At 40.3% G+C, this 21,284-nt stretch overlaps 1 pseudogene; it reads left to right on the top strand.

Moving 5' to 3' along the window:
• Positions 1-21,284, top strand: part of LOC145401977 (maltase-glucoamylase-like) — a 189,263-nt pseudogene that overhangs the window by 95,904 nt on the left and 72,075 nt on the right.

Raw genomic sequence — 21,284 nt, 5'->3', positions numbered from 1 at the left:
TATATATATATATATATATGCGCGTTAGAGGTTGTCTAGCTAGCCTACTGTATATCTAACGCCTCCTGGTCAAAGTCTCTCAAGCTGAATAAAGTCGTCTGGAGATAGCAAGTATAAAATGAAAAGTAATGTGACTGAGGCGTTTGCTTGTCTCATAACGTTCATTCATCTCAAACATATCATTCATTTCATACGTTCATTCACTCACTCCGTGTTCATCCAGCTCGAAAGCGTTCATTTGTCTCGTAAACGCTCATTCATCTTGGAAATGTTTATCAATCTCCTAAATGACCATTCATCTCCTAAGCGTTCATTCATCTCATAATCATTCATGAATCTCATAAAGGTTCATTCTTCATAAAAATTCGCTCATCTCTTAAGCTGAAAAATAAATAAATAAATAAATTAATAAATTGTACACTGAAAGCAGTGATGAGAAATAGGGAGGTGAGTATGGAAGTTAAGAAGTCACTGCATGATAGTATTGTGATCCCTACCCTGACATATGGAAGCGAGGCGTGGACCTTGCAAGAGGGGAACAAGTCAAGAGTGAGAGCAGTGGAAATGTGTTACTTGAGAGGAGCATGTGGAGTGACGTGGAGGGACAGGTTGACGAATGAAGAAGTTAAGGAACGTTGTGGGGTGGATGTGGATGTGGTTGATAAGATTAGGAGAAATACACTGAGGTGGTTTGGACATGTGAAGAGAATGGAGAATGAAAGACTGACTAAGAGGGTGTATGTAGGTGAGGTGGAGGGAGGGAGAGGGAGGGGTAGACCAAGGATGAGGTGGAGGGATGGAGTTGAGACGTATTTGAGAGAGGGGTGTGTGCGTTGGGGAGAGGGTAGTCAAATGGTGGGTGACAGCGGCTTGGAGGCGTTTTGTCTGCGGCCACCCTTTGCGGGATTAGGGCGTCGGGCTATAGATAAATAGAATAGAAAATAAAATAAAACGTTCATCTCACTAGCATTCATCCATCTCGGAAACACAATCTCGTAGACGTTTATCACAAATTACTATTCATTTCACAAACGTTCATTCACCTCGTAAGATTTCATTCATCTCGTAAACGTTAATTAAACTTGGTAACGTTCATTCATCTGATAAGTATTTACTCATCTCGTAAGCGTTCATTCAATTTATAAACATTCATGACCTTTCAGTAATGTGAAAACGTTCACCGAACGCGTAAACGTTAATTCATCTCATAAACGTTCATTCGATTCGTAAATGTTCGTTCGTCTCATAAATGTTCATTCAGCTCGTAAACGTTCATTCGGCTCATAGACGTTCATTCATCTCGTAAACGATCATTCGTCTCATAAATGTTCATTCATCTCATAAACGTTCATCCAGCTCGTAAACGCTCATTCATTCATAAACGTTCATCCAACTTGTAAACGTTCATTCATTCATAAACGTTCATCCAACTTGTAAACGTTCATTCGTCTCATAAACGTTCATCCAACTTGTAAACGTTCATTCATCTCATAAACGCTCATTCAACTCGTAAACGTTTGTCTCATAAGCGTTCATTCACCTCATAAATGTTCATTCGGCCGGTACCCTAAGCGTTCGTTAATCTCATAAATGTTCATCCTTCTTCGAAATTTTCATTCAGCTCATAAACGTTCAGTCATCTTAAATGCGTTCATTCATTTCTTTCATAAACGTTCAGTCCCCTCAAAAAAGTTCGATCAATTCATAAACGTTCCTCTATAAATGTTCGACCAGCTCACAAACGTTGATTCATCTAAAATGTTTATTCAACTCTATAATGTTCATTCATCTAAAAGCTTTCATTCAACTCATAAACGTTTATTCATCTCAAAAGCTTTCATTCATCTCATAGACGTTTATTTATCTCAAAAACGTTCATTCAGCTCAAAAACGTTCATACAGAGCAGCAACGTTCATTCACCCCAGAAACGTCATTCAGCTTATACATATAAAAAAAACGTTCATTCAGTTTAATCTCAAAAATTTTCATTCAGCTCATATGACTCAAAAAAGTTCCTTCTGCCCATGTCTCAAAAACGTTCATTCAGCTCAAAACGTCATTTATCCCGAAAACGTTCATTCATCTCGTCTCAAAAACGTTCATTCAGCTCAAAACGTTCATTTATCCCGAAAACGTTCATTCAGCTTAAAAACGTTCAATAATACCACAGACTCTCATTCTAAGTCTACTAATACTAAGTCTGTTCACTTTCCCTCAGGGCGCAGGGAGGCGTGGCTTGTGTGTGACGTCAGATGACATAAGTAACAGAAAATGTATAAAAGGGTAGACTTAAATTAAGTTCGCCTCCACTTACTAACTCAGGAGCTTGGTGTGGACCTCAGTGACTGTGACAAGTTGGTGTTTAAAAATATAGCGCCTTGGGAGCCACCCGGCTTTACTGTTGATGTATCATGGCTCCCAGCACCAAAGGCCAAGACGCTGGAGGCGGAGGTCCACCACTTGTTTCGTAACATCATCATTCGTCACTTGGGGTCCCACCAATTGTACACCGACGGCTCCAAGTCGAGTGAATGTGTGGGTGCTAGTGTGTGGTCGACTGAATGCTCCCTCGGGTATCAGTTGCTGACTCACATCTGTGTTTACCTCCGAACTTTTTGCTGTTGAAAGAGCCATAGACTATGCTCTCAATTCTCAGCATGACTCGTTTGTCATATTTTCAGACTCGAAGTCAGCCCTTCAGGCAATCGCATCTTGTACTACGGACTCATACGAGATCCAGGGCCGCATTGTTAATAAGTTGCATTCATGCAACAAGTCATTCACGCTGATCTGGGTGCCTGGTCATTGTCGCATCTACGACAATGAGCAGACTGACTTACTTGCAAAGTCGGCTATAGAGCTCGAGGAGACTTGGGACGTTCCTCGTGATCTACGGTCGAGTCTGTCTCTCGGAAAGAAGTCAATAAATCCTCTGTGGCACGGTCAGTGGACCAGACTAAATATTCGAACGTGTAAGCCGTACCTGGGCGACTGGAACACTGCCAACCGTCCCAGTCGCCTGGAAGAAAAAGTGTTGGCCCGACTACGGCTTAATGCCACCATGCTCACGCACATGAAACCTTATATGGAAAAGCGATTCCCACCGCAGTGTGACATCTTTGATCCGGTGTTATCTATCAGTCATACCATCCTGTGCTGTCGGCGATTTATTCGTGAACGCGCTTCACTTTTAAATTACTGCGGCGCACGAGACGTCCCCCTCACCCTTTCCACCATCCTGGGTGATGGGGACATTGTTATGACTGATAAATTGATGGCTTTCTTGAGGGAGACCGGACTGATTAGAGTGATGTGACTTTTTTACTATATGGTTTTGTTTTTTATCGACTGTAACAACTAACTCAGTGTCAAATGGCCACCCTTTGGGGGATTATGGTGTCTGGCAACAGATAGATAGATAGAATTATGTATATATTGTACAATTAATTAGGATTCACCGTTGACATATTTGAAATAGTTCCTTCTTCCCAGTTATCTGTTTCTAATATTGATGTCCCCTACCCCGTTCCTCAACTGACAGTCACCAGCTGATGAGTGTAAGTGTGCAATATAGAAAGATATTGGGCACTTGCAGTCGATGGTGGTCTGTTGGACGAGGTCCTTCACTTTTTGTACATGTTATGTAAATACCTTCTACGACCTTGTTTAAGTTGTTCTAATTAGGGCCGACAGCTGACGTATATGGAAATGTTCCCGACTGGTCTGGTTCACTTTCATATATTGATGTCCCTTATAAGTTGTGCCTCGATTGAGTCACCAGGTGATGAGTGCATGTATGTAATGTAGAAAGGCATTACATATCTGCAGTCGGTGGTGTTCTGTTAGTCGAGGTATTTTTACCATTAGTGTAGGTCTAGCTATTTGCCTTTGTAGGATTTAGTATAGGTTAGTGATTTGTCTGTTAGGTGATTAGTTTTAGGGTCTTTAGATTAGGTATTTATGTTTATGAATAATGTAAGGTCAAAAAATATAAAAAATATAAAATCATAAAAATGAAATTACAAAAAAACAAAATAAAAATTATTATATATATGTACGTGTGCATGACTGTATATATGCATGGAAGTGTGTGTACGTATATATATATATATATATATATATATATATATATATATATATATATATATATATATATATATATATACGGTCTTAATGACCAGGGGCTTTGGCCCCAATGGTCGATAGGCCAGAAATTAAAAAAAATAAATAAACATTTATAATAAGGGAAAACGAAGAAGGGGAAGAACTGCGGACTCGTTTAACCGTCTTACATTGCAGTAGGTTCCCTCACACCCTTACGCCTTCCCTTACACCCCCATACCTTCCCTCACACATTTCAGTCCCTTCCCTCACTTCGGATTGAAAATGCGTCATGATCTGGAGCGTGTAGCTTACATCCACTCACCACCACGGTCAGGCGCCAGCTGAACTTGCAGTCTTGCGTTTCGTGCAAACTGACGTCACTCCGATGTTCCGCCCCCTGCGCCAGCTTGGACCCGTTTTAGATGGAAAGGTCCGACTTGGTATTAGTAGACTTAGCTCTCATTCAGCTCGTCCGCATTCACTTGTCGGTCTGTTTTGCTAAGTTACTAAAAGAAAAACTAAAGTCGTAAATTTTATATTCGTTTTAACTCTCTCTCTTATACTCAATACTTTAGCTCCATATATATATATATATATATATATATATATATATATATATATATATATATATATATATATATATATATTTATTTCTGGTACGCCCTTACGATTTTCTTTAGGCCAAATGAAGGAGTTAGTGGAAGAATTTGTGAGTCTCCATTACTACTGATGACTTGGCAGGTATATCCACGTAACTCTCTCTCTCTCTCTCTCTCTCTCTCTCACACACACACATACACTAGTCTCCTACAGTTCCATCCTCTTATTCCTGTACAATATGGACCGCCTCTTAAGGACAGTAAAGTCTGTATTATGCATGTATTTGTGTAACTCTGTCGCAACCAATATATCTCTCCATCTCGTTCTAACTAAATCTATTGGAATGCACTACAAATTCTTTATCAATCTACCTGTATTCCGTCCATCCATGTATTCATCTATCTTCCTGTCTACTGTGTATCTACCAACCTATTTATATACATCTGTTTGGCTCTGTATCTGTTTGGCTGTCTGTTTAACTATCTATGCATCTACATGTCTACCTACATATTGTCTTTCTGTATATATGTCTATCTATCTGTCTATCTATCTATCTATCTGCTTGCCTAGCTACCTACCAAGCTTTCTCCTTTTATTAACCTTTTCTGACTCCTCTGCAATGTCTCCTTTTTTCTTTTCTTTTTTTAAGACCTGTATGATCTATGTATCCGCTTAGCTCCCTACTTATCCCACCTTATCTGCTTAACCCTCTACTTATCCCACCTTACCTGCTTAACCCTCAACTTATCCCACCTTACCTGCTTAACCCTCAACTTATTCCACCTTACCCCCCAGTTCTTCGACGGGTCCTCCCCCCGGTTTGAACCTCCTGTCTCACTCAACCTACCGGACCAGGGCAGCACCAACCCGGCCTACACCGTCCACGTGCCAACAGACGCTAAGGCAGGCGACATGTTCTACTTCTACGTGCAGCGAGTGGATTCCGGCACTATTATGTGAGTTGCATGAAATGATGGAAATGTAAACAATATGATATACAATATATATCTGATGGCCAGTTTGATAGATGGATCCCAATAAACAGAAATAGACTGATATGAAGATTGATAAAATATAGATACATTGATAGGTGCATAAGCTGATCGATCCAAAGATCGGTGTTTTATAATTAAATGAATAATAAATAAGTATATATATATATATATATATATATATATATATATATATATATATATATATATATATATATATATATATATATATATATATGTTTCTTTTTGAGAAAAAGTCTGGTACTGTACCACTTGAAGTAATTTTATTTTTGAGTCAAAAAATGATATGACACTCCACGATTGGCTCAGTACCTGAGAAAAAACAAAGTATTGATGCTCCTCAAGTAGGGATATTATACAAGCCATGTCGGACAACAATTCTACACACCGAATTTACTTTGAAGTATAATGTTCTCCGTTTCACTCGCTGGAACATAGTGTACAATATTAGATAGACAGATAAATAGTCGGACAGATATAGGTGGAGGGACAGATAAATAGATGAACTATCTCTTGCATTTCCCAACATATTCCAAGGCTTTTGAGCCACCTTTTGATCTTCTAAACAAGTATTATTATTTATTTATTTTTTTTTTTTTTACACATTACACAATATTGTACAGTCTAAGTCAACTCTTGCCTCATCTTGCACCGCCACCATTTTTTACAAACTTCCCTGAACAATTTTGAACACACTAACCAATACACTAAATAAATTCTTGCCTTTATTATAAATCACATAATATTCCAAACTAACCCCTTATCATTTCTGACACATTATATGGTATTATCAAGTCTAAATTCGTACATTTCCAAGACCATGGACGATATTCTAAATCAACTCCCATTTCTTCTAGGACACTGCTATTATCATGCCATCTACCTTTCAATGCACATGCCAGCAATTTTCGAATACACTACATGATATTAATTCTTCTAGCATTATAATGAATATTCTAATTCCATCCCTGCCTGTTCTAACTTTTTGCAAAATATCCAAAGTTCTCCCATGCTTTCCTTAACATCCTGCACAACATTTCAGTGCCTTGTCTAACATACTCTTTGATACTCGGCTATGTGACCTGACTCCTAAATGACCAGTTCGTAACCCGTAAACTGCTGAATGTCTCTGACAATCTTACTCTCCGGTGCGGCTATGTTGGTAAAAAATTGACTGTTAAGAATATTAAAACACATTTCAGCCTCTCAGAAATGGGATAGTGCACTTATTCCCCAGGTATTTCTGCTCTACTCTCCTGCATTTCCGTGTACTTGCACTCCGAAGTTACTCTTTGGCGTGAATGGCAACCCCACCCTATCGCAGCAAGAGAGGAGAGATGGTAGGGATGGATGGATGGGGGGGGGGATAGACAGGGGGTAGATAGTGGTCTTGTCATGCAGACGGTATGTGTAGACTCCTCAGCTGTCATCGAGACAAATCAGCTGGCTTCCTTTGCTTATACATTTGTTTCTCTCTGTTAACATTTTTTGATAAGAGACAATGAATGGAGGAAGGAAAAACAAAGGAAATAAAAAAGGGCATCCTCCATTCATAAAATAAACTGGATTTAAATAAAAGTGGATTAAATGTTTGTGGGAAGCAACTCCCGGGAAGTGAATTCCAGAGAGTAATTGTTCTGGGGATAAATGAATTTTGATAAGCAGAGGTTCTCCATTCCAGGGGAGAGAGTGTGAGTTCATGGGCTCTCCCGCTGCCAGAGTATTTCAGGAGAAAATGTGAAGGGAAGGCACAATTGAAGCAAGTTCGTCAGAGCACTAACAGTAAAAATATCGGTAAAATAATGCTAAAGATGCAACATCTCTACATACTGATAATGGAGGAAGGTCCTGCGTGACGGCCGGATTATTGATTAATCTAATGGCTTTATTTTGAATTTTGTCCAGCTGCCTCATTGCAGCCGCTCCACATCCACTTCACAGCGGTGAACAGTATTCGATCTGAGAACGCACATCTATCTATCTATCTGTCTGTTGCCAGACGCCTTAATCCCATACGGGGTGGCAACAACAAATCGCCTCCACGTCACCCTGTCCCCCTCCATTTCACTGCCCTGCTCCCAACTCGCACTCCCCTCTCTCATATACCTCTCCATTCCATCCCTGCATCTCATATTTGGACTCCCCCTCCCTCTCTCCCCCTCCACCTCACTCACATACACTCTCCTCGTCAGTCTCTCACTCTCCATCCTGTCCACATGGCCAAACCACCTCAGTGTGTTTCTCTTAACGCTTTCTATCACATCCACATCCACACCACAACGCTCCTTCACATCCTCATTTGTCAGTCTGTCTCTCTATGTGACTCCACAGGCTCCTCTTAAATAAGTCATTTCCACTGCTCTCACTCTTGACTTCTGTCCTTCCAACAAGGTCCAAGCTTCACTTTCATACGTTAGAGTTGGTATCATAATACTGTCATGTAATAACTTTTTCCCTTCCATGCTCACTTCCCTGTTTCTTGTCACTACTTTCAAGGAACCAGCTACCTTTCTTCCTTGTTTTACCCTTTCAAGCACATCACCTTCCAAACTTCCATCCTTATTCATCACACTACCCATGTACTTAAACGTGCTCACGTTTTCCATTTCCTTCTCATCCAACCCCACTGTACATCCCTAACTTCACTTCTCTCGAAGACCATACCTTTACTCTTCCCTATATTCACCTTTAGATTCCGTTTCCTATACACTCTCCCAAACTCATCCACCAAGCCTTGCAGCTCCCCTTCGTCTTCACTTAACAACACAGTATCATCTGCAAACAACAGTACAAGGAGTTTACAAACACTGCCCTCTCTCATTAGGGCCGCTCCAACATCCACTGCCCTACCTTGTATCTTTTATAACCCCATCCGTATACAGATTGAACAGCCGTGGAGACATGACACATCCCTGTTTCAACCGAACCTTCAAATGGAAAAATTAACGCAGTTCACTATCCACACGCACTGCAGCCTTAGCACCCTCATACATACTCTTCACAGCATTCAGCAACTTCCCATTTACTCCATATATTCTTAATACTTTCCACAATCCTTGTCTGTTCACCATGTCATATGCTTTCTCCAAATCCATGAAAGCCGCATACAACATTTTTCCTATCTCTAGAAACATTTCCACCAAAGATCCAAGAATGAATATCTGACCTACACAACCTCTTCCCTTCCTAAAATCTCCCTGTTCTTCTCCAACTAATTCCTCCGTTATTTCCCTAACTCTGTCAGTAAGTACTCTACCATATACTTTTCGTATTACACTAAGAAGACAAATGCCTCTATGATTACCACACACTTCTTTTTCCTGTTTTCCTTTGTACAAGGGAATAATTATACCTGACTTCCAATCCTCTGGGACTCTACCTTCCTCCCAGGCCAATTTGCACATCTTCCACATCCATTCTACTACTATCTGTCTCCTATGGTTCAGCATTTCACCAACTGCTCGTCAGTGAAGAATTCACGAACTCTGTACAGAAGTCTAAATTTTTTATAAGCATTTTTAGCAAGGGACTTAAAATAAGCTGTCCAGCATAGGCTGGTGTTTATTATGACAGCTAGGATATCAATTGTATTGGATGTGGGAGTACTGACATCATTTAAAATTATGTGGGAGTCTGAGGGATTCTTTCTGTTAGATAAATTAATGCATTTAGTTTTCTGAGCATTAAATGAGACCAGATTTGTTTGTCTCCATTGATTAATTTTAGAAAGGTCCTGGTTCAGAGATATTGCTCTGTTTATTTGGGAATTTATAATAGATTGTGTAAAAGAGGTACTAAATGTGAAAGAACTATGAAGTGTCGAGTCATCAGCATAAGAGTGTATTGGGTTGTGAGAGACAGACAGGAGGTCATTTACGTGAATGCGAAAGAGGGTTGGGGCCAAAACTAGTAATTGCATGGTATAAAGGGGATATATATATATGGTGAGGGTGCTGTTTGCCGCCTGAGAGACTGTTGCCAACATGCAAAAGATCAGGGCTGTACATCTCTCAAGATTTTTTTGGGACGGATTTGAAAATCAAGCTTCTAAGAGGCTTATAGCATTCCCCTGAAGCCGCTCAAGAGGAGTACAGCAGTTTACGAGCTAAGCATCACATTCACTCTGCATTTTTTCCCATAAGACACTAGAAAATATTCTGAATCGACCCCAGCATTTTTTTTATACAGTTCAGAGTATTCCAGTGCCTCATCTAGGAAGCTTTTCTTTTCATTGCTTTGGTACAACTAGGTGACCTGACATAAATGAGTATCACATTCGCTCTGCATTTTTTAACACTAATTTATTCTGAGCCAACCCTTACATTTTCCCACTCACTACACAATATTCCACTGCCATCCCTCACTGACTCTACTTTTCCCAGCTTCGACACTCGGCTAGGTGGCCTCACACTGACGGACCAGTTCATGAGCATCACGTCCACTCTGGCCAGCCGCAACGTGTACGGGCTTGGGGAGAACACACACGACTCCTTCAGGCATCAGCTGCACGACAACCCTGTGTGGCCCATCTTCGCCAGGGATCAGGGCCCTGTGCCTGGGGTAGGTGTGGCAGTGCAGAAAGGAATAGGGAAGGGGCAGAGGGAAGAGGTGCATGGTATGGGGGGAAGGTTTGCCGTTGTGTGAATGGGGGGGAGGAGGTGTAGATGTGGGTGTGGAGAATGAAAGGCTATGTGGATGTGTGGAAAAGATATTAATATTTACACGTATGATTTAATTTGTGGTCTAATCCATATGTTTGTAGACTCAAACAGTACAATCGTTTTCCTTAAGAAAAAAAAAAACACCAAATTCATGACTCCTTCATTTAAAGATGCCTGTATGCCCTGCATTTAGAAGACAGTAGATCATAGACAATGGGCAAGATAGACTGAGAAAGGTAGTTTCAGAGTTGACCAGTTGCATACATTAAGGCCGAGAGTACCGGTTGACTCTTGCGCAAGAGCTGGACAGAGAAGTGGTAATAGTGTGTAACTAGATGGGTTTAAATAAATATGTAAAAATAAATTTGTCATTAGCTGTACATGTGTGTTGCAGTCAGGTAGTTAGGGAAGTAACCTACTGTCTGAAATGACTCTAGTTCTACCCTAGTCTGATGATTTGAATGTTGTCAAAGGACTAATTTTTCACAAAACCCACGAACTTTTCATAATATTATCCTGTTAACACTATTTCACCAGTCCTGAATTGGACAGCACTAGCTTGTATTCAGTATGGGCAGCACATATCACTGCCGAAACGGATACATGTGAAATATGGCTATAAAGTGCTGAGCCTTAGGAATCAGGTTGCCAATCCATGCCCGGAACTGGACTCAGACAAAATCAGCAAACCATTCGAAAATTATTAATGTTTAGCGAGAAAAAAGATATAATGAATGAAAGCGGGATAAAACGAATTATGTATTAGATGAAGAAAAGTGACAAAACAGGATGAGGGAGAAAGAAAGAGGAAACGAAACAAAGAGGAGATGGAGTCAGAGAAAAGCAAAGGAAATTAGAGTTAGAACAGTTTTAACAAAAAGGAATAATCAAAGTTGTACAGTACAACACCCGCGCCACAAATGGTCCAGGGAACGAAGATCTAACTTTGCCTGTGGCTTTGACGCCCCACTGATGTCTCTCAAAATCGAATTACGTCATTCTTGGCTGATCCTCTGCTCTTCCATTAAATTTAGTCCAAATCGAATAAAAACTACTTTATTCTGTCATCCTTTCCTTATCTTCTATCATTCCACGAAGTTTTTTGTCCAGTTCGGATCAGAATTGTGTAAACCGACCTTGCCATGTGACCCTGACCTTTGACGTTTTCCTGTGACATTGAGCTCTGATTGTTACCGTATCTAAATCGAATCACGTAGGTCAGAGTTTGACTTTGCCCTGAGACATTGATCTTTAACTGATTGATCGCAAAATCGATTCCCTTTGTTCTGGTCTTACCTTCAACACCTCCACCAAGTTTGGTCTGTCAAATTAAAACTATTTAAGTTGACCTTACCCTATGAACCTGACTTTTTGCCTATTAGCCTATACAGGAAAAAAAAAAAAAAAAGTCAACCCCTTGGCTTTCCCTCAGGCCTTCCACTAAACTTGGTTAGAGTAGGAATTAATACGGCTTAAGTTACACACACACACACACACACACACACACACACACACACACACACACACACACACACACACACACACACACACACAACTATTTCTCCCTCCGAGCTATCGTCCCTTATGAACATAAAACAATCAGTGGAAACAAGTAGGCCTAGGTGGAGAAAAAACAGCAAGGAGAACATCTGAGATTAAAGGAGTGGATAATGCGAAGAAAAGGGAATGACACACTGGAAAAAAAAAATACAGTAGTAGGGTATGAAATGTAAGGAAATATTGAAGCTAACGCCACCTGCACGTCACACACATATCTGCAGAATCCCCCCACTGATCAAATTGTTAACCATTCATTACACGGGTTCTCCTCTCCTGTAAGAAATTCTATCACTTGAGCGTTGTCAGGTCATTTCAAGTCGGTTTCGGGTATTTTAGGCCCAGTTAGGTTCATTCAGGGTCATTTAGGTATTTCAGCTCCATTCAAGTCCTGCAAATGAATTCAGGCTGTCAACGTCACTCCGTCGAATTATGACCATTCAGGACCTTTACAGCCGGTAGGATTCAGCAAGTTGAATTTAAGTCTCGTCACATCCATTCAGGTCACCTTACATTTATTCCAGTCATTCTAGTTCATTGTAGCTTAGTTCAGACGCATGTGGACAAGTTCAGGACTATTTCAGGCAACTTATTTCTTTTCATGTCGCTTCGGGTTTGCCAAGTCATCTTAACTCAGCATAGACTGATTCAGGTGATGTCAGTGTAGTGGTTTTAAGGATATAAGTCATGTCTTTCATGTACTTTCATCCCTTTCACTTCATCAGGTTATTTGAGATTAACACAGATCATTTCTGGTCATGTCTATGACTGCATGTGCCTAAAACCAACCTCTCAACTGATTTTTTTTTTTTTTTTACTATTGTTGATAACATCAGTTCATTCAGAAGTGTTTGAGGACGAGTGGGAGGGATGGAGTGGGATGGGGTGGGGTAGCTGGCCACGAAGAAGGAAGTGTACCCTGTGTATATAGGCGTTGTGGGTCAATTGGTAGTAGAGGTATTCATTTTCATGATACCACAGCAGAGAAAGGATGAATCGAAAGGAATGGATGGAATGGGATCAGATGACGATAAGGCCAGTAGTTACAGTTCGTTTTAAAATATGCCTTTTGATAATCATGATAAAAATAATAGCTCAGTCAGGAAAAATGATCATATTTCTTAAGGTCTTGCGAGTGTGGGTGAAATGAGTAGGGGACAAATGGGTGGGATGGGCTGGGATGGTGGGGTGTGGCGGTTCACGACAGGGTAAGTATAGGCCTTCCATGAAAACAGATGTGACTGTTTTAGATTGGCTGAAGTCGAAGCAATTATTTTTATATTTACCGTATTATGGTCGAAATGGGTTGGGTGCGTGGAGAGGAGAGAAGAGGATAGGCTGGAATGGTGGTAGGTGGTGAGACATGCCGGGGGAAGTATATCCTGTGAAAATGGGTAGATAAGCCGGTAAGATGGAAGTCGAAGGTGGCGGAGCAAAATACTGGGAATGGTAGGCGGAGAGCGATGTGGAGTGTGTGGATGATGAGTTAAGGTGGTGGAGAGTGAAGGGGCACGGCGGGATGAGTACACTCTTTGTAAGTGGGTGTTGCATGAAGGGCAGTGTTGGCAGTGGGAATATGTGAAGTACAAAAGTATAATGTGACTAAGGAAGAATTAGGTTGTTGTTGGGTGGAAAGGAATGGGTGGGACGGGCTGTAGTGTTGATGGTAGGTGGGTCATTGTGAGGGTAAGACACTCTTAGAAGGTGGGCACTGTATCTTGGCTGGTGTGGACATCGCTCTCATATACCTGGCATCTGGTAAGGGTGTAGGTGGGGATAGGGGACACTTAAATGCTGGATCCCACATTCCAAAATAGTAGTTTAAACTTTTTTTTTTTTTTTTCGGGAAAAGCTTACTCCACGAGCATTATTATACTGACGGAAATAGGGAACTAAGTAAATCCATTGATTTCCATTACTGCACAGGTAGCCATTTTAGCTTTTTATTCTAATGATTTTAGTTTATCAACACATAAACATTTTCGTTACATTACTAACAGAACAAGGAACAACTCGCGTGGACATCCGAGTTACAGAATCTCTGAAAATTAACAGTATAATCTTGTAAACTGAAACAGAGATATTTAGCCCAACGACTGCACGACGGTCTGTTAAGGCAGATATGAAGAGGGAGGATTGTACAACTTCCACTTTCCTTCAAGGGTAATACTCGTATGACTTGTTTTTACCGTATTTTAGTCTATTAACTGCTTCCTCTTAACTGCCTTCAGCAGAAAAAAAAAAAAAAATCCAAACGCCTTACAGTAGATCTGTTTGGATTAAACCCCGAACATAGCCATATCCTATCAAAGCTGCTGGTGTGGTCAGGCCCTTTCAGTCGTCTCCTCCATTCCGATGACATTTCATACCCCATTCTTGCTGCCTTCAGACTATTTTTTTCTTTTTTAAATATTTTTACGAAGAGGAGAGGCAATGTATAGTATTCATTAATCCCCGCAGTAGAAAAGATCTTTCCTTAGGTGATAGCAACCGTCTGGAGGGAACAAGAATAAAGTACAAAATACAAAGTGGAAATGGAAGTCAAAATTTCCTGGTAGCCCCTGAATCATCTCAAGGGCGTCATCGTGCTGAAGGGGTGAAGGATTGACCTCTGTAAAACGGTGCAGTATTTTTACCTCGCCCAGACCGAGTCCGACGGGGTATTGTTTTTGGTCGAGTTTGATTGCTTGTTTGTTAGCAACATTACAGAAAAACGGCTGCATGAAATTACATGAAACTTTCAAGCTACGTGGGCACTGGCACCATGACCTTTGGCCTTGAGTGACCATGAAAGCCAAACACAAGATCACGGTTTTTTCAGAGTGCGCAACTTGAAAACATTTGCGCCATTACGTTCGACTTTAATTGAGTACCGCACTGACACTAAATTGCAGTCACGTTTCAGTATCTAACAGCAATAAAATAACTGGAGTCGGGCGAGGTTTATGGTGCCTGGCATCATTTGTTATATATTATTCCTGCTGTCAAAAGATGATTGTATTCAAATTAACAGTCCATTGGTAGTGAAGTTATTAAGGAAGCCTACTATATATCTAACCCCAAAAGAAAGAGAAAAATATTCAAAGCCGAATAATATTGTTTGTGTGGTAGAAGCCATAACACAATGCAACCTTACGACATCGGAGTGAAAGAATTGAGGCGTGTGAATTCGGCAGCCAAATTACATACAGTACATACATACATACATACATACATACATGGGACCTACACATGTACGATTACAAAGACACTCGAGCGAAATGACCCAATTTGTATTCTGACACCCCCATTCTACGTACAGCCTCGTTAGAACACTGTAGGGTTACCTTTGTGCGGCTTGATTTCATTTGCGCCCATTAGCGTAGATACCTGTAGGACTGGCTTATATAAGGCTCTAAGTACTGTTAGTCTTCTGGGCCTTATTTTTGCCCTTTTTTTTCGTTTTAATATATTTTTTCCATACTCTTTTCCATGGGATTCTCTCTCTCTCTCTCTCTCTCTCTCTCTCTCTCTCTCTCTCTCTCTCTCTCTCTCTCTCAAATCCATATATAAACGAGGAGTTTTGAAATAAACCATCATCACACCCATATGTCCAAATACATTTCCCCACCCAATTCAGTCTGTCTCTGTCTTCCAACCTTCTTATACTCGTATCTCTTCTCATCTCTGTCATCATCATCATCATCATGATCATCATCATCATCATCCACACACACACACACACACACACACACACACACACACACACACACACACACACACACACACACACACACACACACACACACAGCAGGAGTAGGGTCAGCCACCAATGCGTATAGCCCGCCGTTACTAATAAGCTAGAGCAGTAATCTTTGCTAAAATAAAATGGTTACAGTTTAAATATGGGGCTTTCTTAGGAAGGGTGTTGTCCAAGCACAAAGTAAGTTTCGTGTCCCATTCTGTTCTTCAGGTACGCCAAATAAATGTGTTTTTGCAGCACGGAGACATAAATTATAGGATATGGCAAAATGTGTTCTGGCTTGGGTCCTCTGGCAATCGGAGGCATATTATCGCCGCCTCGCCAAAATCTAATCAGTTGAAACCACATATCCCGGGATATTGCCCACAGAGTTTGGATATAGATTGTCCACTTGATTTTGGGATATTTTGGTAACACACACACACACACACACACACACACACACACACACACACACACACACACACACACACACACACACACACACACACACATTCTCGCCTCGCTAGTTGGGCGATAACTGTCATCTGAGAACCATTGAAGTGAGTCATACAATCCATCACGCACCTCTGAATCTTTCGTAATTCTTCTGTCATTCCTATGGTTATTACAGCCCTCTATTTAGCATGTACTCTTCCTGTCTACTCCGTGCTCCTTTTTACTCTGTTTCCTTCCATTTTTCATTTCTTTTTGTTGCCTACGTTTGATTAATTTTTTTTCTCATTTAGCCTCTTCTTTCTCTATTCGCCCTTTTATTTTTATTCTGTTTATCACCTTTAATTTTCTGCTTCGCCACGTTCCTCTCTTTCCAGTTATTCATCTCGCCCAACTCAGAATTCTCTCTCTCTCTCTCTCTCTCTCTCTCTCTCTCTCTCTCTCTCCCCAACAAGATAAAGGGTACCCAACTCCCTTTATTCTCTTTGAAAAGCTACCCTTAATTAATCTCCCTAGGAAAGGTTGTAGCGTTTTGAATTACGAGAGAGAGAGAGAGAGAGAGAGAGAGAGAGAATGGGATAGGAGAAGGGAGAGGGATATAAGAGATTAAACGGGATGATTGGAGAGGACGAAATGAGGGAGACTAGTGGAGAGAGGAGGACGGAAGAGAGAGAGAAGATGGAAAAAGAGAAGTGAAAGAGATAGTGAAGGTAGATGGAAGAAAATAAGGGGAAAAAAGACAGAATAGTGAGACGGAAAAAGTGAAGAGAAAGAGAGAATGAGAGGAAGAAAGGGAGGAATGAGGAAAGGGAGAGAAAGGACACAGGACTGGAACTTTGGAAGGGAGAGAGAATGTAAAGTACTGGGAGAAGAAAACAAAAGGACTTGTGTGAAATAAAAGATGAGATGAAAGGACAGTCGGAAAGAAAGAAAAAGATGAAGGGAAATGGGCGGAAGGGAGAGAAGGAACAGAGAGGAGGAAGTGTAAGGAGTAATTAGAGGGAGGGGAAAAGAAAGGAAGGAAAGAAGGAGGAAGAGGAGAAATGGCGGGGAGCCGGAAGGATTAGGTGAAGGAAAAACAAGGGGGGGGTATGAGTAAAAGAATAAGAAAACAGTAGAAGGGAGAAAAAGAAACGTCGACGAAAAAACTGAAACTGAATGAAAAAGGGAAAGTGAGAAATTATAATTAACCTCAAATACACGGATTGGACAGATCTTAAAAAGAAGTGGTTCAGCGTTTATATATATATATATATATATATATATATATATATATATATATATATATATATATATATATATATATATATATATATATATATCTTAGTAGGAAAATTGGAAGAAATGATTTATGCAGTTATGTAACTATCTACCGGTATATCTTTCTACCCATCTATCTATCCGGAGGGGAGAGGGGAGAGGGGGAGAGGAAACAGCAAAATTCCGTTGGCGAGTCATTAGACACCTAAACAACCATCCTAGTGAAATCGTGTGTTGCGTTTGGCTTTGAATGCGATTATGGTACGGGAGACTTCAATTCTAACGTGCCATCTTGCCTGGGATACATGTAGGAGAGAAAACTGATCTTGCGTTTGGTAAAAAAAAAAAAAAGTGATGCTATACTAGAAGCAATATTGGAAAGTCATTCGTTCCTGACACATGCTGGCTTTCTCGCTGTAGATTATTCTTGGCACCACCACACTATCTAACACAGCTTAGAAGTGGTCCCTTGCAGTGAATGGATTAACCAAGACTATATCTAAGTAATCTAGTTAATATCATTGCCTCCCAAGCTACTCGTATGTAAGTTATAAGCGTCCTCACTAGAAAGTGTGGAATGTGTTTGAGCAAGCAAGCTTGTTAATGTTGATATATTAGCTATAGAAAAATAATGTTTCATCCCAGATGCTTCATATTTTTCACACTGAAATTTTGAAAAAAGAAAAAACTTAAGTAACACCAATTACTTTTCCATAAGTTTTCCAGTGATGTGCACAAGTCCACTACGATATAGTTTTAATAATTATTGATGCCTCATTTTGGTGCTCAGTTTAGCTTTTCTGTTTTCGCACTATAGTGACGGATATTGAGAAAAGCTGCTTGAGTAACATCTATTACCTTTCCTTATACTCATCAACGATGTGCATAGAACCAGTGTTACTTTCGTAGCTTTATAAAAAAAAGTTTTGGTGCAGAATTTGTCGCTTTTGGACAAAGTTCAGCAATATGGTGGTGAATTTGACAAGGCACTTAAATATCACTTGTTACTTTTCGGTATGCTTTACAATATTGTACATAGGTCCTCTTTAGCTTTAATAATTTTTTAGATAACCAGTTTTCGTGCTCAGCTTATTTTTTCATTTTAAAAAGAAATATTGTGGCAAACTTTGAGGAGAGCCACTTAGGTAACGCCAAATTACTTCCCATAAGCTTTCAGGAGATATGCGTACGTCCGTTTTAGCATTAACAGTTTCCGAGATAACAGTTTCCATGCTCAGTTTGATTTTTTTTTTTTTTTTGGAATTTGGTGACGAATATTGAGAAGTTACTTAGGTAACCGTCTCTGTCCATATATTAATCATCCAGTCTTTTTTTTTTTTTTGCTTCCACCAGTAAAGGAAGGCCCCGAGACCAGGCTACCCAGTCCTGACAATAAGGAGAGCGTGACCGAACTCACCTGTCGCTGTGGTGTTATGTGATCAATAAACCTCAACCTACCCGCGGATGTAATTCTCGCGGGACCCATCCTATTGGATCACCTTAATTCACGTGGCCACTAGGCAGCATTTAGTTATATGTTTCCTTGAAGTAAATGGTTTTCAGGGTTACAGATGGCCATTTGGCTTGTCGGTCACTTCAGAGTCACTGGAAGGCAGCACTGTATCGAGGTTGTTGGGTGCCTTTACCTCCCACCAGCTTAGTTTTCCATTAACTTACCACAGAAATGCGTAGATCCGCTGTAGTTTAAATAGTTTCTGAGATAATGCAGCTTTGGTGCTCATTTTGGCGCTTTTCGGCTTTAATCAGCTATTCAGTGGGAAAATTATGGAAAATTCATTTAGGTAACATTTTATTGTAAGCTGTCCAACGATGTGTCTGGATCCGTTGTAGGGTTATTAGTTCCCGAGTTGGCACAGCTTTCGAGGTGTGCATACTACCCTTCTACAGTACATATATGTATAGTATAGTATAGTATAGTATAGTATAGTATAGTAATAGTATACTATAGTATTCTCACTTGCTGGCTTCGCTCGCAAGCTAGAAAAATTACTAAAACAATAAGGTGAAGTTGTATGCAAACATTCATTTTCTTATGGTTATTTATCAAACAACTGCGATAATTAGATGGGATTAGTTTGATGCCACTTTACAGAACGCATTCAGTAGTGAGGACGAGATGGCAAATACACCTAACTCTCATAATGGTTTAACAAAAGACTGTTTGAAATTTGGGGTTCGCTAATCCCATAGCACTTTCAGTTTTGACAGTGCGGCCATTAAACGCTCTTGATTATTAGCCTTTTTGTTGGACGAAGTTTTTGTGAAACAGATAACGTGCATCGTAATCTGATTCAACAAACTATTTTCATTATTCTCAGAAAAAAAAAAGTCATTGTGAAAGTATTTAAAACTGTTGATACATTAGCTATTTCATGAGCATAGTTTTATCATTAGCAGAAATAGCATGGAAAATGGGTTATTCATAGCTAGAAGGTTACTGGTTGGTTTGGCGATATTTCAATAGGTTCTGACATTTTTAGAGAGTACAAAGGAACTACTAATCTTTATGCTGCCTCACCTATCACATACCCTCAACAGTTCCACCTACACTCAGTCTCCCTGAATTAACTGATCCTAACCCAGTTTAGCCCCAACGTAATCTAGTTAATGAAAAACCTAATCTAGCTTTACTTAACCTTGCTTCACGTAATATAGAATTGCATTCTAGTCTGCTATTTCTCATCTGCCTAATCTTACCATTTTCAGCATTGGTCAGTAGTGTCTTTGTTTACATTATCTTCATTCTCTCTCAAAACATGAGGGTATCTCTCCTAACGTATTTATTCAAGGTGACTGAAAAACTGACAGAAATTTTATGTCTCAGATGTGAAAAGAAAATATTGATATATATCATTTAATTCTACTAATTGAAAAATTCTTCGACTATCTTACATCTACGACAGAACACATGCTATCTATTTCTCCTTTCTCTGAACTCTCCATTCTAGGAGATTTCAGTGTTCACCACCACCTTTGGCTCTCCTCTCCTTTCACTGATCCACTTGGTGAACAAGCCTACATCTTTCCTATCTTTAATGACCCAGTACAGCTTGTACAGCACCCTACTCATATCCCTGACCGCCTTGGAGAGAGCTCCAACATACTTGACCTCTTCCTTACAGCTAATCCATCAGCTTACACTGTTAATATTTTCTCTCCACTGGGCTTCTCCAGTCACAACCTTATTACCTTAACCTGTCCTATCACTTCGGCATGGGCTGTGGACCCTCCAAAGAAAAGTCGGTTGTGGCACTTTGGAGCTGCTGACTGGGAGGCCCTCAGGCAGTACTTCTTTGATTTTTCCCTGGAATGATTGTTGTTTCCATGTCCGGGAGCCATCTGAGTGTGCCTTGCGCATTATGGAGGTTATTCTCTCGGGTAGGGAACCATACATTCCCTTCTCATATCTTTTGACTAATGCAAGAAAGCCTTGGTTTAATCATGATTGTTCTAATGCCACAATAAGGAGAGGGCCTATAAAAGGTACCAGAGCCAACCCACCCCTGAATCACAGTTATTTTATGTTTCTGCCCGGAATCGTGCTAAGTCTGTTCTTCGCTCTACTAAAAATAATTTCATCCATACTAAATGCTCTCAACTCTCCAACTCGAATTTTTCCTGCTCCTTCTGGCACCTTGCCAAAAACCTTTCTAACAACTTTACCTCATCATCTTTCCCTCCTCTTTTCTACTCTGATGTCTCTGTAGCTATTTCTTCCGCTCATAAAGCAGATCTCTTCACTCAGACTTTCTCCTCCAATTCCACCTTAGACGATTCTGGTGCTGTTCCTCCATCACTTTGCCCCTCTGACTTCCTCATGGTTGACGTCAAAATTTCTTCAGCTGATGTATTTTCTGCCATCACTGGCCTCTATACTAACAAAGCATATG

This window comes from Coenobita brevimanus, chromosome 57 (genome assembly GCF_032717465.1).
Source record: "Coenobita brevimanus isolate Jiangsu-jjx chromosome 57, ASM3271746v2, whole genome shotgun sequence".
Classification (NCBI taxonomy): Eukaryota; Metazoa; Arthropoda; class Malacostraca; order Decapoda; family Coenobitidae; genus Coenobita; species Coenobita brevimanus.
The sequence above is the reverse complement of the archived record's forward strand: the minus strand, read 5'-3'. Positions and strand labels throughout refer to the sequence as shown.